Source organism: Neolamprologus brichardi, chromosome 12 (genome assembly GCF_056152115.1).
Source record: "Neolamprologus brichardi isolate AB-2024 chromosome 12, ASM5615211v1, whole genome shotgun sequence".
Lineage (NCBI taxonomy): Eukaryota > Metazoa > Chordata > Actinopteri > Cichliformes > Cichlidae > Neolamprologus > Neolamprologus brichardi.
In genome coordinates, this window is record NC_142115.1 from 37334218 (window position 1) to 37347147 (window position 12930).

Sequence of the window (12930 nt, forward strand, 5' to 3'; positions counted from 1 at the left end):
AAAGCACTGAAAATGTTTCTTAGGCCTCAAATTAGACTGTAACTGTAAACTCATGATATTAACGATGATACTTTGAAAGGTACCGTTTGAAACTGCAGTACAATCAAAGAAAAAGAGAGCAAATGTGTATTTTTTATTCATGCCTCCAGCTTTATTAGAGAGTAGAAAAAGATGTTTGTTTTTTTGGTTTTACAGTAACAGTAATGCGAAATGAAGAAAAGAAGATTTTTTTGTGTCTTTTTCAACAAACCACAAGCCTCATTTTCAGTTTCAGTTGGTTGTATGTGAGCTGTTGAATCTGTCTGTTTGACAGTCTGAATAATCTTTCTGTTTCATATTACAATCATGGCTTTTGTGTGTACATAAAAATTGCTTCTCCCTGGTTTTACAGCAGCCGCACTCATCTGCAACAACCAGGAGCACTCATGTCTGGGAGTTCTTAAAATTATTTGGAAAAATTAAGATTAAATATAACCATGTTTCTGTCTGTTTGTGTGGTGAAAGATGTTAACATTTCTAACAGTGTTTCCAATTTTTTTTTACAGTAGGTCTAAAATGTGGTGTTGGAGCCCGTAACGCGGCGGGTTATGGGCGAAATCCAGTGCAATGACGTTCCCGCGGTAATAGACGTTTCAGCCCTGAACCTAACCTTATCCCTAGCCCTAACCATAACCTTTTTCCTGAGGTTAACCAGGACTTTAATGATGTTAAATAGCGTGTTTCTAAGCGACTTGAAGAAAAAGAGCGAACATGTGTAGATTGAGTCCATATGGTTCTCATATGTCCTCATTTTTCCGAGGTCGTCATTTAGGAACGTGGTGGGTAGCCGAAAACGTAATATGTTGACGATTTGTCACCTAGCGTAAAATGTTACGCTTTGGGAGTGAGAACGTGTTGGGTTAAGAGGTCATCCCAACTTCTCTGCCATAAGATCATGTGGTGGACTAACCAAGTGCAGAATCTATAAAAAAAAGTATAGCGCGCTGGCAGAAACTAAACTATCATAAGCTGTAAGAGGAACAATGAAATGATAAACTGAATAATGGTCTACAGAGACAACACTGATGCTGGTGGTTTCACACATTTAGAATAACTTCATCGTAGTTTTGATCCAGTACAGTTGTTTCTCTGAGATAAACGAGTAGATTCCAGGTTTTGTAACGATACCACAACCCCGTCCAAAAGAAGTGACTCCAACCAGCGCTCCATCGCACAGCAGCGGGCCTCCTGAATCCCCCTGCAGCAACAACAAACACATGACAGTGTTTCAGGTGTTGAGCTGAATGAACATTTACCTCAAACAAGGAAACATACATGGATTCTTCATACGTACCTGACAGGTATCAGCGACGTTTGTACCATCTGAACCAGCACATATCATGTGTTTGGTGATCTCAGGTCTGTGGTTGTAATAATCACGAGAGTTGCACGTCTGTCTGTCCACCACAGTCACATTGACAGACATGAGGACGTCTGATGTTTGGTTGTTTTCAGTTTACTCCCCATCCAGCCACCAGACACCTGCTGCCAGCTGCCGGGTCTCTCACAGTGTTGCCAACCTCGAGCCACTGCACTTCCCTGGTTTTCCTCACCGGTTTTTTAAGCTGAAAAAAAGTTAAAAATGAATGAATCTCTCTACATTAACTACATTAAATAAACAGATATTTATAAAGAGTTGTAGCACCACTCATTTATTTCTAATATTTTTCTTGGAAAAAATGCAATATGTGCAGTGATGAGTTGAAACGTGTCTATAAAGACATGGAAATACATTTTATATTTTAAAGAATGAAAATGTTTTAGTTAAGTTGTCATGTATCGCTGTGCGGCAGGCAGGAGTTGGACCCAAAATGCAGACACTCAGGCACGAGGTTTAAACACAAAGAACTCAGCTTTATTTGCTGGCGGGAGAAAGGCGTACAAAGTAAACTAAACTGGAAACTCAAACTAAACTCACAAGGGAGACACAGGGACATCCACACAGCAAGAGGGACGACGCGACACTGACTCAGAGAAACACGGGGTTTAAATACACTGGGAAGTAACGAGGGGAATGAGACACAGAAGGAGAGCACAGCTGGGGGAAATCAGAACTGACGAGACAAGGAAGCAAAGTAGGATACACTCACATGAGACACAGACCTTCAAAGTAAAACAGGAAGATGCAAACTAGACTAGGGGAGACAGAGCAACTAAGAAACACAGACAATACCAACAACAAAGAGACACAGAGGGGAGCTACTAAATACTCAGAGAACTAAACAGAATACAAGAAAACCAAACAAAGACACTACACTAAAGAATAAGCTGGGACAACAAAGTGAACTAAGAACATAATACAAAAAACTCAGAGGCACAAGAAACTCAAAACACTGGGTCACTGACCCAGGACCGTGACATAAGTAAGCAAAACCTGAGTTGGCTGTAGGAGGTACAGCAGGTTATCTACTAATCGAATGGTTTGGTGTTTGATCCCTGGTCTCTCCAGTCTGCATGTCAAGATACTGAACCCCACGATGCTCTCTGACGTTAGAGTGTGAGTGTGTGAGTGTTAGAAAGCACGTAAGCACAGAAAGATGTGTTTGGGTGAATAACCATGTTGTGTAACGCTCTGAGTGCTCAGGTAGAGTAGAAAGGTGCTAAATAAGAAGCAGTCCAGTTACGATTTACATCATTTGTATCAGACCCTGATATATCACCTTACCTTCAGCAACATGAGGTCATTGTCGTGCTTTGCACAACAGTAGTCAGGATGAGGAAAACTTTTCTCGACGACTCTTTGATGCTTGGAAGTTTCGTTTTTCGTTCTGGAGTGGGCTCCCAGGATCACCCAATAACTCCTGTAACAGAAAAAACAATCTGGTGATGAAGGTTTACATATTTAAAAGGTTAACAGGTCAGCGGCTTCTAAAACAGTCATCATAGTTCTTTATTATTGTGTATTACTACATATGGCTGGGTTATAGCTGTTACTGAGCTTTAGGTGAATCTGTGTTATTTTTTCTTCAAGCTGAATAAAGAAATTAAAATGTACATAAAATGTTTTAGATGAAGAAATGTATCAAATGTTTGATGTGTATGTAGCTGTGACTTCTGTGTTATTTTAAATGAGTGCAACACTTATATTTTGCTTGTTATTCCATCTTAAATGAAATTTCTTGAACACCTCTGTACAGATATTGTGCTTACAAGAGAGTGAAAAATCAGCTTTAAATATTCTATATTCATCCTCTTCATTCAATGTAATTAGCTTTGCATGTATAATTATAGCAGTGTTTACAGAAAGCACGTTTCTGCTGCTCTGGCCCTGATCTAATTATTTCACTAACTACTCAGAGCTCGTGACCTCTGGGTAGTTACTGAAGGAATAATAGTCTGTTGAAAATAAATACTACATTATTTTTCAAATTGAGGAAAATAAGACCTCAGATTCTTACCCAGTGCAGTGGGCAGCTGTCAGCACCCACTGTGGATGGATTAATGTCCCTCCACACCAAGAATTAGTCACAGTTCTAAGATAGGCCATGTAAGGCAGTGAGTGCGGCTTGACTTCTTTCCCATTAATAATCTCAGACCCACGACCTGAAACAGAAACAAAATATCCAGACACATAAATCAGCTGATGATCAAGGGAAGAACAGATGAGTGAAACAAACACCTGAAGGAGATCAGCAGTGTGACTTTGCATTACGCTTATTTACATGAAGATTAAAAATTAAAAATTACAGTGGAAAACATCTCTCACCTGGCTGGATGATGAAGAGGAGCACACATGAGATGAGAAGACTGAAATTCTTCAGGCAGGACATTTCTTCTTCCCTCTCTTTGATCAGATGCTGAACGCACTGAAACCCTGGGGCGCACTGACAGGGCAGCTGTGGATCTAGGTGTTCCACAAAAAGCTTGAAAAAATAAAAGAGCATTTGTGGAAGTAAATAATGACAAAAGACAAAATGTCCTAACATTTACAAACGACAGTTTCTGATACGGTTTCACCAAAGTTTGCAAAACGATATCGTTGACAGTCTTTCCCAATTTGTTCCGACTTGCCGTTTTATTTTCTTTGCCTAACTTGAGACAGTTGCTGTCTTGTTTGCTTCACTGGTTTCTTAAGCTCAGAAACAGCTAAAAGAAAGAAACATGTTGTTAATGTGAGCAGCAGCTGCAGCGATGTACTGAAACGTACAAATCATCAAACAAATATTAATATTTGACACAGATAACCTGAATATATAAATGTTTTGTTATAGCAATGGTTCAGGGCAATAACTATTAAAACATTGGAAAGCCTGTTTCCGCTTAAATGGCGCCACATTTGTAAGGAAAGTTCATTTGTGGGTTGAGCAGCAGAATATTGTTGGGTTGTGCCAATGAAAAACCTGTCAAATCTTCTCTGCCAATGGCAGACAGCTTATTCTGCTACCGACTCTGGTTTTGAGCCTGTGGTATGCATCCTGCTCCAGTTTGTGTCCGCTTTAAGCATGCAATGTTTCACTAATGGGCCAGTAGCGGTTTTTGATACGGGCGACACGGGCGGTTGCCCGGGGCGGCATCACGGGCATCGGCAAAAAAGAAAAGAAAAATAGCTCGTACTCATACCGACGTCAGCCAGCGCATATTGGAATGTCACAGGCACCGATCGGTTTTCTATCGCCCATTTGCTGGGAGTAAGGGCGCCTCCGTTTGCGAGGTGCGCCTGCTGCTTGCTGCTAGTGATGGGTCGTTCGCGAACGAAATGGCTCTTAGAGCCGATTCTTTGAAGTGAACGACGCGAGCCGGCTCCTTATTGGGAGCCGTGAGTTTTTTTTCCCTTTCTCTCACCCTCTCTCTCGCTCTTTTTTCCGCTAAACTCCGCACGCGCGGCCTGTACTTTGTGCTGGGCAGAGGGGGGAGGGGCGTTAGTTACACTTGCAGTAGCACAGGAACAGAGCCAGAGAGAAAGAGAGCGAGGGACAACAACGTCACATGAGAAAGGTATAGTAATCATCCACTATTTTTAGTTGCAGATGATAAAGGATTCAGAAATCATACAGGCCCATATGACAGAGAATGTGCATCTTCTTTTTGTTTTAATATTTTAATATATATTTAATTGTGTTGTGGTTTGCAGTGTTTTGTGTTGTTTCACGTTAAATTTGTTTAAAAGGAAAAAGCTGAAAATTTAAATAGTTAAAAGTTTAAAATGTAAATAGTTGTTCTTTGTATTATATGATTTATTTATTACATTTTATGTGGAGTGAATAAATAAAGTATATTTATGGTGGCCCTTAGAGACAAAGGAGTACAAACTCCAAAACGCGTAAAAACTCCAAAACACGTAAAAACTCCAAAACGCGTAAAAACTCAGACGCACTTACAAACCCCGAAGCATGTACAAACTCCAAAACACGTAAAAACTCAGAAGCACGTACAAACTCCAAAACACGTAAAAACTAAGAAGCACGTACAAACTCAGAATCACGTACAAAAGACAACAGAAGTGCTCCAGGATGCTAGGGCGCAGTGTTGAGCGTTTGTTACCTGGTGGCTACACAAGCCAGGAAGTATCAACAACCGGATTTGGTGTGTGGTAATAAAAGGTAAATGAATTTTTTTTTAATTATTTGAATAAATATGAGTGCTTGTCTATAAATACACAAACAATACGCACATGTTTTCAATTGTGTAATTTAAGTGATCTGGGTAGCTCTGTTTTGGAAGTTCAGTTAACACTAGAAATGTGTTTTGGAGTTTGTATGTGCTTTGTCTCTAGGGGCCATATATAAACATATAAATAAAACCACTTTTTTTACATTAGTAATTCCTTTTCTGCATAATTTTATATTATTGTTAATGATTAAATAATTAAAGCAACAAAACAACCTGAAGAGCCGGTTCGGAGCCGAAAGAGCCGGCTCTTTTTAGTGAGTCGAGCCGAAAGAGCCGGATCTCTAAAAAGAGCCGGAAATCCCATCACTACTTGCTGCACAGGGAGGAGAGGGCGGGGCTACGGGGAGTCTCTGGTGGCTGTAGCAGCGTCTAATAACCAACCAAAATAAAACTAAATAAAAACAAACACGAAAACACCAGACATCATGATACAGACTTATAATTTGCACCGATGTTTTTTCGAAATTCTATACGCGAAAAGTGAGCGCGAGAGCCCTCGGTGCGCATGCTCGCTGTTGAAGTCAAAATAAACAATATTGACTATGTGCACGTTAGCATATGCTACTTCCGGTGCGGAAACTCCTATGGGGAGCTTTGTTTCCGGTGTCCTATTCGCGCCTTGGTTACGGTCCAAAACAAGTTAAGCAAATGAATGAATGAAGCGGCGATTTACATTTCTATAGATGTCTCGGGCATTTACCCAATATATCTGTAAATGATGTTCATCGACTTGTCGATATTTATCCCCGCGCCTCAGAGAAAAAGAGAAAATGGATTCAAATGTTATATTTCTCAGCTGTCCCTCGTTTATCGCGGGTGTTATGTTCTAAAAATAACCAGCGATAGGTGAAATCAAGTAGCCAATTTTATTTTTTGACGGTGCAAAACGTTTCGTGGACATCGTGGACATACAGCACTGCACTTCAGAGTCACACTGCTAGCGTCGATGCAGCGATTCTGTACAGGAGAGACGTCACGGAGGAGATCGTCTGCAGCGATCAGGACGCAGGACGTAAATAAGCATGCAAACTTGCACTAAAAAATCTGCGAAACAGCGAGGTGAAAGGTGAACCGCGTTATAGCGAGGGACCGCTGTCATTTTGAAGGTAAGTCACAACGTACCCTTCGTACATACTAATGTATAGAAACCGTTACCAGCAATCATTCACTTTTTGTGTGGCTTTTTTCACGGTGTGTTAACATGCTGTGTAGGTGTGTACTTGACTAGCTGATCTGACATAACGGAAACATCTGGTTTGACTATTGTTCACCTGTAGTTTGAATGCTGAACATTTGCCTGTTTAAATCATAAGACCAGTCACTATACAGAGATGTGCTTCTGAATGTGGACGATGTGTCTTCTGCTGCAGTTCTGCTTGTGTTGAGTGATGTAAACAACTGATCGATCTAAACTCTTTAAAGGTCAAAATTGATCATTAGATTTTTATGACACAACAGTGGTGAGTGTTGAGAGTATACTATGCATACTCTCTCTCTTCATATGTGTGTGTGTCTGTTTCTCTGGTGAAATCCAGTATGGTTCCGACAACAGTTTTTTGTTAATGTACAATCCTTAATATGGGGTGTGTGTGTGTGTGTGTTTGTGGTGGTGTTTGGGGGGGGGGGGGGGGGGGGGGGGGGGCGCCAGAGGGAGTGTTCACCCAGGGTGGCAAACAGTCTAGGACCGCTACTGAATGTGCCACCTCCAAACTGAAGGCCAGGTTCTAGATAACAGGACATGTAGGACTGGGAAGTGGGCATCCCAGAAACAAAGCATACATTTCATGCACAGCATTTCTAGGCAAAGCCAAGACTGTGGTAGCTTCAGAATCTAATCTCGTGGTGGCTGACAGGACAGTGAAAGTTTCAGGTTTTTATTGTTAATAGTTTTTGAGACATTCAAGTTCAAACATTGCCTCCGACAGTCAGGCACACACTATAAATACGCACAAGGTAACGAGGGAATGACACACCAGAGGCTGAACCCAATTACACACAACGAGACACAAACCTTCAAAGTAAAACAGGAAACTCACAGACGGTTTAACAACACAAACTCAGGGACACGAACAGGAGAGACACAGGTAGGAATAATAAAACACAACAACCAAACCCTAACAACTGATACAAAATAAGAGTGAACACAAAACAAAAGATGACACCAAAATGAAACACAAAACGCTGGCTCTAACGACCGATTTTGATTATTGATATATGAAGATAAAGTTGTTTCCAAACTTTGAACCAAAAATGTTTATGGTTTAAAGTTGGTGATTTGAGCCAGAATGACCCTTGATCAGCACAACACTTTCATTTTTTGAACACTTTCATTTTCTTTCAGTGTTTTTCAAAAGCGAATCATTTAATTTGTAATTCAAGTGTGCACTGGCAGTCATTTAATTAACAATCACATGCAGTTTCCATATTTACACATGGAAGATGAAATCCCACAAAAGCTTTTCCGTATCAACTCTGTAAAACGTCTTCAGTCGAATTCTGCATATTTAAAATATTCATAATACAAAACTGAAATGAAAATAATTTACGTTTTGCACTTGAGAAGAAAAGTGTAAACCTGTTATGTCAGAATCATAGAAAGCAAGTAAACACTGAGGTGCACAGCTGTATCTGCTGAGCTGAAGAAATGCAGTCTGAGCAAAATGGACTCATCCACCCAAAACCTTCACAGCCGATGGCTGAAACTGAGCTTTAATATCTAACACACACATGCACATACATGCTATGTAATGCTGCACTACATGTCTGCACCCAGTGATGGGCGGGTACAGTCTGGATACAGACTTACAGGCTATCATCTCCCAGCCCATGCAGGAGACTCTGACAGCGCTCAGCAGCTCCTTCAGTGGCCACGATGTGGGACGGAGAGATTCGGCGGGTCTTTCCTTCTAACTGCTGTCAGACTCCACAACAAATCCACACAAACGTGCACACACATCCACACATGTGAAACACTACTAAGTTATAATCTAGAAATGAAAAAGAAGACAGGTTGAAAAATCAAAAGAACATTTTGTGTAAGTAAATGTTGATGAAACACACAATGTCCTAACATTGGTACAAAGAAAGGTTTTGAAACAGTATTTTCCCCAAAAGGTTTCCAAACGATTTTCCCTGTCAGGTTGCCACATCTTTGCTGACAGTTTTTAGCCCATCATGACTCAGTTTCATTATCTTGGTTTGCTCTTTGATATCGACCAACATAAATCATTTTTATCAGGATGTTTTAAAAACTCAATGAAGTTCATCCAAAATGCTGCAGTAATGCTGCAGTAAGAGTCCTGACAGGGACTAGAAAGAGAGAGCAGATTTAAACCATATGTCTTAATGACCTTGTAGTACCATATCACCCTATTAGAGCACTTCGCTCTCGCTCTGCAGGCTAACTTGTTGTTCCTAGAGTATTTAAAAGTAGAATGGGAGGCAGAGCCTGTCACGGTTCTGATTCCTTTCGACGCAGTATTTTTAGTTCTTGTGTTTTGTTTTATTTTTGAATGTTGGATCGTTTTGTTTCCCTGGTGCTTTGTTGATTATTATTGTTATTATTATTATCAATAATGTGTTTTCAGTGATTCTGGTTTAGGGTTTTGTGTCTCATGTTTGCATAGTGTGAGTTTCATGTGTTATGTTCTGTCTGCCTCTCTGTGTCGAGTCTGCATCCTTGTGTGATGTTTTCTTGTTTCCTGTTTTATTTTGATAGTCACAGTCTGATGTCAGTGGTTGTGTCCAAATTCATGGCTGCTTCCTCCTGAGGCTGCATTTGTAGACCGATTACGTCACAGCGACGAAGGCTGTCCAAATTCGTAGACTCCTCCGAATGCAGCCAACAAATGCGTCCTCCTTTTCCCCAGATTTGAAGGATGGGTCGGGTGTGTCCTTCGTGGCCTACCATATCCCAGAATTCATAGCGCGGCCCAGCCAAACTCCAGTTTCCAACAATGGCGGCCGCTACTAAGTTTTAAAATTACTCTTATTAATCTTTCTGGATCACAAAATAAACTTTTAACATATTTTCAGGCGAGAAAGTAGCTGTGTAAACATCAAATATCTGCTCAGTTTATCAAGATATCGCATATTTGCAAAAGTGCTTTGACGTTTTCGGAGACGTCTGTTACCCACCAGCTCGATAGCTCGCCGGGAGCTCGAGGGTCACTGATGCGGCCGAGAACAACACAACTCCCGGCACATCATGTTCAGATCACCGCGGAGTTTCACTACTCAGGTTAAACGTGATATATAAGTCACTTAGACAACCTAAAAATGTTATTGTTGGGCTTTTTTCAGTGTTTTATTTGTTTGTTCGTGAGTAAATCGGTTTGGCTGAGATTAAAGTTATTAGATTAGATAAAATAAAACTTTATTAATCCCCCGGGTGGGTTCCTCCTTGGTTTTCACACAGCTGAATAAACGTCAAACAGAAAACTGATTAAACAGAAGTATGAGACGGTCGAGAGTTTCCTCCAGTGTCCTGTTATATTTTAGACAGCAAGGAACAGACGGCCGAGTTTATTAAACTCCACCGAGACAGCGGTGACGCTAATCAGAAGGCTAGACCGTCCAATTTCACAGCCGTTTACTTCCAGCCTACCCGACCTTCTGAGGACCCGGCCCACGTAGACCGCGAAGGTCCTCAGGAGGATGCAGCCCATGAATTTGGACACGACCAGTGTGTTCAGTTTTACTTCTCCTGTCTCGTTAGTCTAACTTCTTCCAGCTGTGTCTCCCTCCTGTTTCCCATTCCCTGATTACTCCCCTGTGAATATGAGCCCTGAGTTTTGCTGTGCTCTCTGTCGTGTCGTACCCTCAACTTGCTGTATGTGGTTGTTGATCAATGGTCATAAGAATTTGAATATTAATGATCAAGGAACTGACCTCCCAGCCCACTGTGGTTTCTTATTTTATCTTATCTCCTGTATTTTGAAGGATAGATTTGGAAACAGAGGGATTGAGCTTCCTCAGCCAAAGCCTCCAAACTCTGGAATGAGTTACCTCCACATGTTACGCTCAAACCCTCCAGATTTTCAGAGTGTGCTTTAAGACTCATTTTTATTCTTTGGTTTTCAACTCGGTGAGAGAGCTTAGGAATTTACACTGTCATATTTTGTCGTGTACTTGTACTAAGAATATATTTATTTATTTGAATATCTGTGTGTGTAACTGCTAAAACTGTAGGATCCAAACCTCCACCAGAAGTCCGTTCACATGCAAGAAGAAGGGGAGCAAGTGGGTCAGCATTCAGGGCACAGAAACTCAGTCGTCCTTAAACACGCCATTTATTCCAATGAATTAATTAACGAAATAAAAACAGCAATAATTACCCGAAAGCAGCCAGGAAGAGAAAAGTGTGAGAGGTTTCAGAACAAAGACACAGACGACAGGTGACCTCAGTCAGGACGATGGTGAGGGCGGGAAGAGGCAGACGTAAAATCATAGAAACAACAAGAGGAAGTAACATTAAACCATGAAGTGAAGAAGAGTTTGAGAGAGAGGCAAAGACTATCTCATGCAGACACGAGGACATGGGAGGAAGAGGAGGAAACAGTCAAACTAAGAAGGAGAAGAAGGAACTAAACCAGAAATCAGACGTGCAGACCTTCATCATCATCATCATTCCTCAGTATTTATTTCACTGTCACTTCCTGTATATATTGTACTTATTTATTGTCTGAGTACTACAGTTGTTTTATTGTACTTTATATATTTTACATTTATATTTATTTTGCATTTTGCACCAAGGGAGTGGCACTCCAATTTCGTTGTACTTTGTACAATGACAATAAAGGCTATTCTATTCTATTCTATTCTATTCTATTCTATTCTATTCTATTCTATTCTAAAGCAGCATTGGTACAGCTGCAGAACAGCAATTACAGTAAATATCAGTGATCTGAAGTCAGCTGGCAGGATACCAAGCTTAAATTAAAACACAAGCTGTGTGTGTGTGTGTGCGTGCATGCGCCCAGGCTCGATTCTTGGAAAGGTGTGTAAATAACACTCCAGTTTCCTGAAGTTATGTAATTTCGAGTAAGGACAATGTAACCCGTCCCTCATCCCGAACATCCTCACACCTCAGGATAAAAGGCTCAGTTCACACGATCATTTTCACTCCACTCAGAAGGAAAATATTTCGTGTGAACTGAGAAACACATCAGAGCTGCTGAGAAACAGACGAGAGAAAGGTGAAAGGTAAGAGAGAGATGTTCATGTCAGTGTGAACAGCTGCTGCTGTGATCTCAGGACTGTCTGACCTGTTTCATGTTTGTCTTTCTGGACTCATTCTTAATATCATCACACAATCATTATGTGTTTGATCTTATTTTAACTGCACTGAACGTGATTATTAATAATACATAACAACCATTCACTGATAATCCCACTGAAACAGAAGAGGAAAGACTGAAGCTGTTTTATTTCCAGTCAGCTGAAAGAAATCTGAATCTTTCTGTCTCCTACTGCTGATGTCATTTTAACTGTTATTATTTCTTTTCATAGATTTATGAAGTAATTTCAGCTAATGTCTCTGTGCTTTCGTCATTAGTGGCTCATGTATTTTTAGTGCATTTTTTTATATTAATAGTAACTGCAGAATAAAACAACAACACAGTGTCAAAGCAAAGCTGTTTGTCTCATGTTTAAAGCTGAGGTGTGCGTCTCACAGTCCGTACACACAGTGTGATGAAGCAGTGATCTCATGGACGGGTATTTCACAGGAAATGAAAATTAAGATTAACACATGTGGTCATAAACTATCATCAGATAATAATCTGTACTTTGTTTAAACATGAACTTTTAATAGAAAGTCCACTTGATATTATGTCACTCGTGAATATTTGATGAATTAGAAAATGGTGAGATAATAATTTAAATGTGTTCCCCAAATGAATATTCTGTAATTCAAACCATGCACTCTTAGATACACAAAAACTTTAATGTGTATTTTATGTCACATTAACAAATGTTAAGAGTACAAACACTGAAGTCTGATCAGCTGATGACATGATTCAGTTTCATAGGAACGTAAATGTTTGAACATTCCTGCATTAAAGTAAAAGTTTCAAACAGACTTTTAATTTCGGTTGTTTCATTTGGGAGGTTCAGAGCAGAGACAGGATGAAGCTGTTTAACCGGCTCAGCTGGGATTATTTTTATTTTTAGTCTCTCCTTTGTTTGTAATTACTTTAATTACACGGCTTCAGGTTTTCAGTAAACTGGATATAATTAACTGACTTCCTTGATTTCCTGAATTCCTTGATAAGAGTCCAC

The 12930-nt window shown here is 40.2% G+C and overlaps 1 pseudogene across 1 annotated transcript; it reads right to left on the reverse strand.

Moving 5' to 3' along the window:
* Positions 1–1084: 1084 nt before the first annotated feature.
* On the reverse strand, positions 1085–3812 carry LOC148100355 (granzyme K-like; annotated as a pseudogene). The gene is made up of 5 exons (XR_015719873.1): positions 3746–3812; positions 3438–3582; positions 2705–2840; positions 1334–1604; positions 1085–1237 (listed from the first exon to the last, which is right to left on the reverse strand). The product of XR_015719873.1 is annotated as a granzyme K-like (transcript).
* Positions 3813–12930: the final 9118 nt, after the last annotated feature.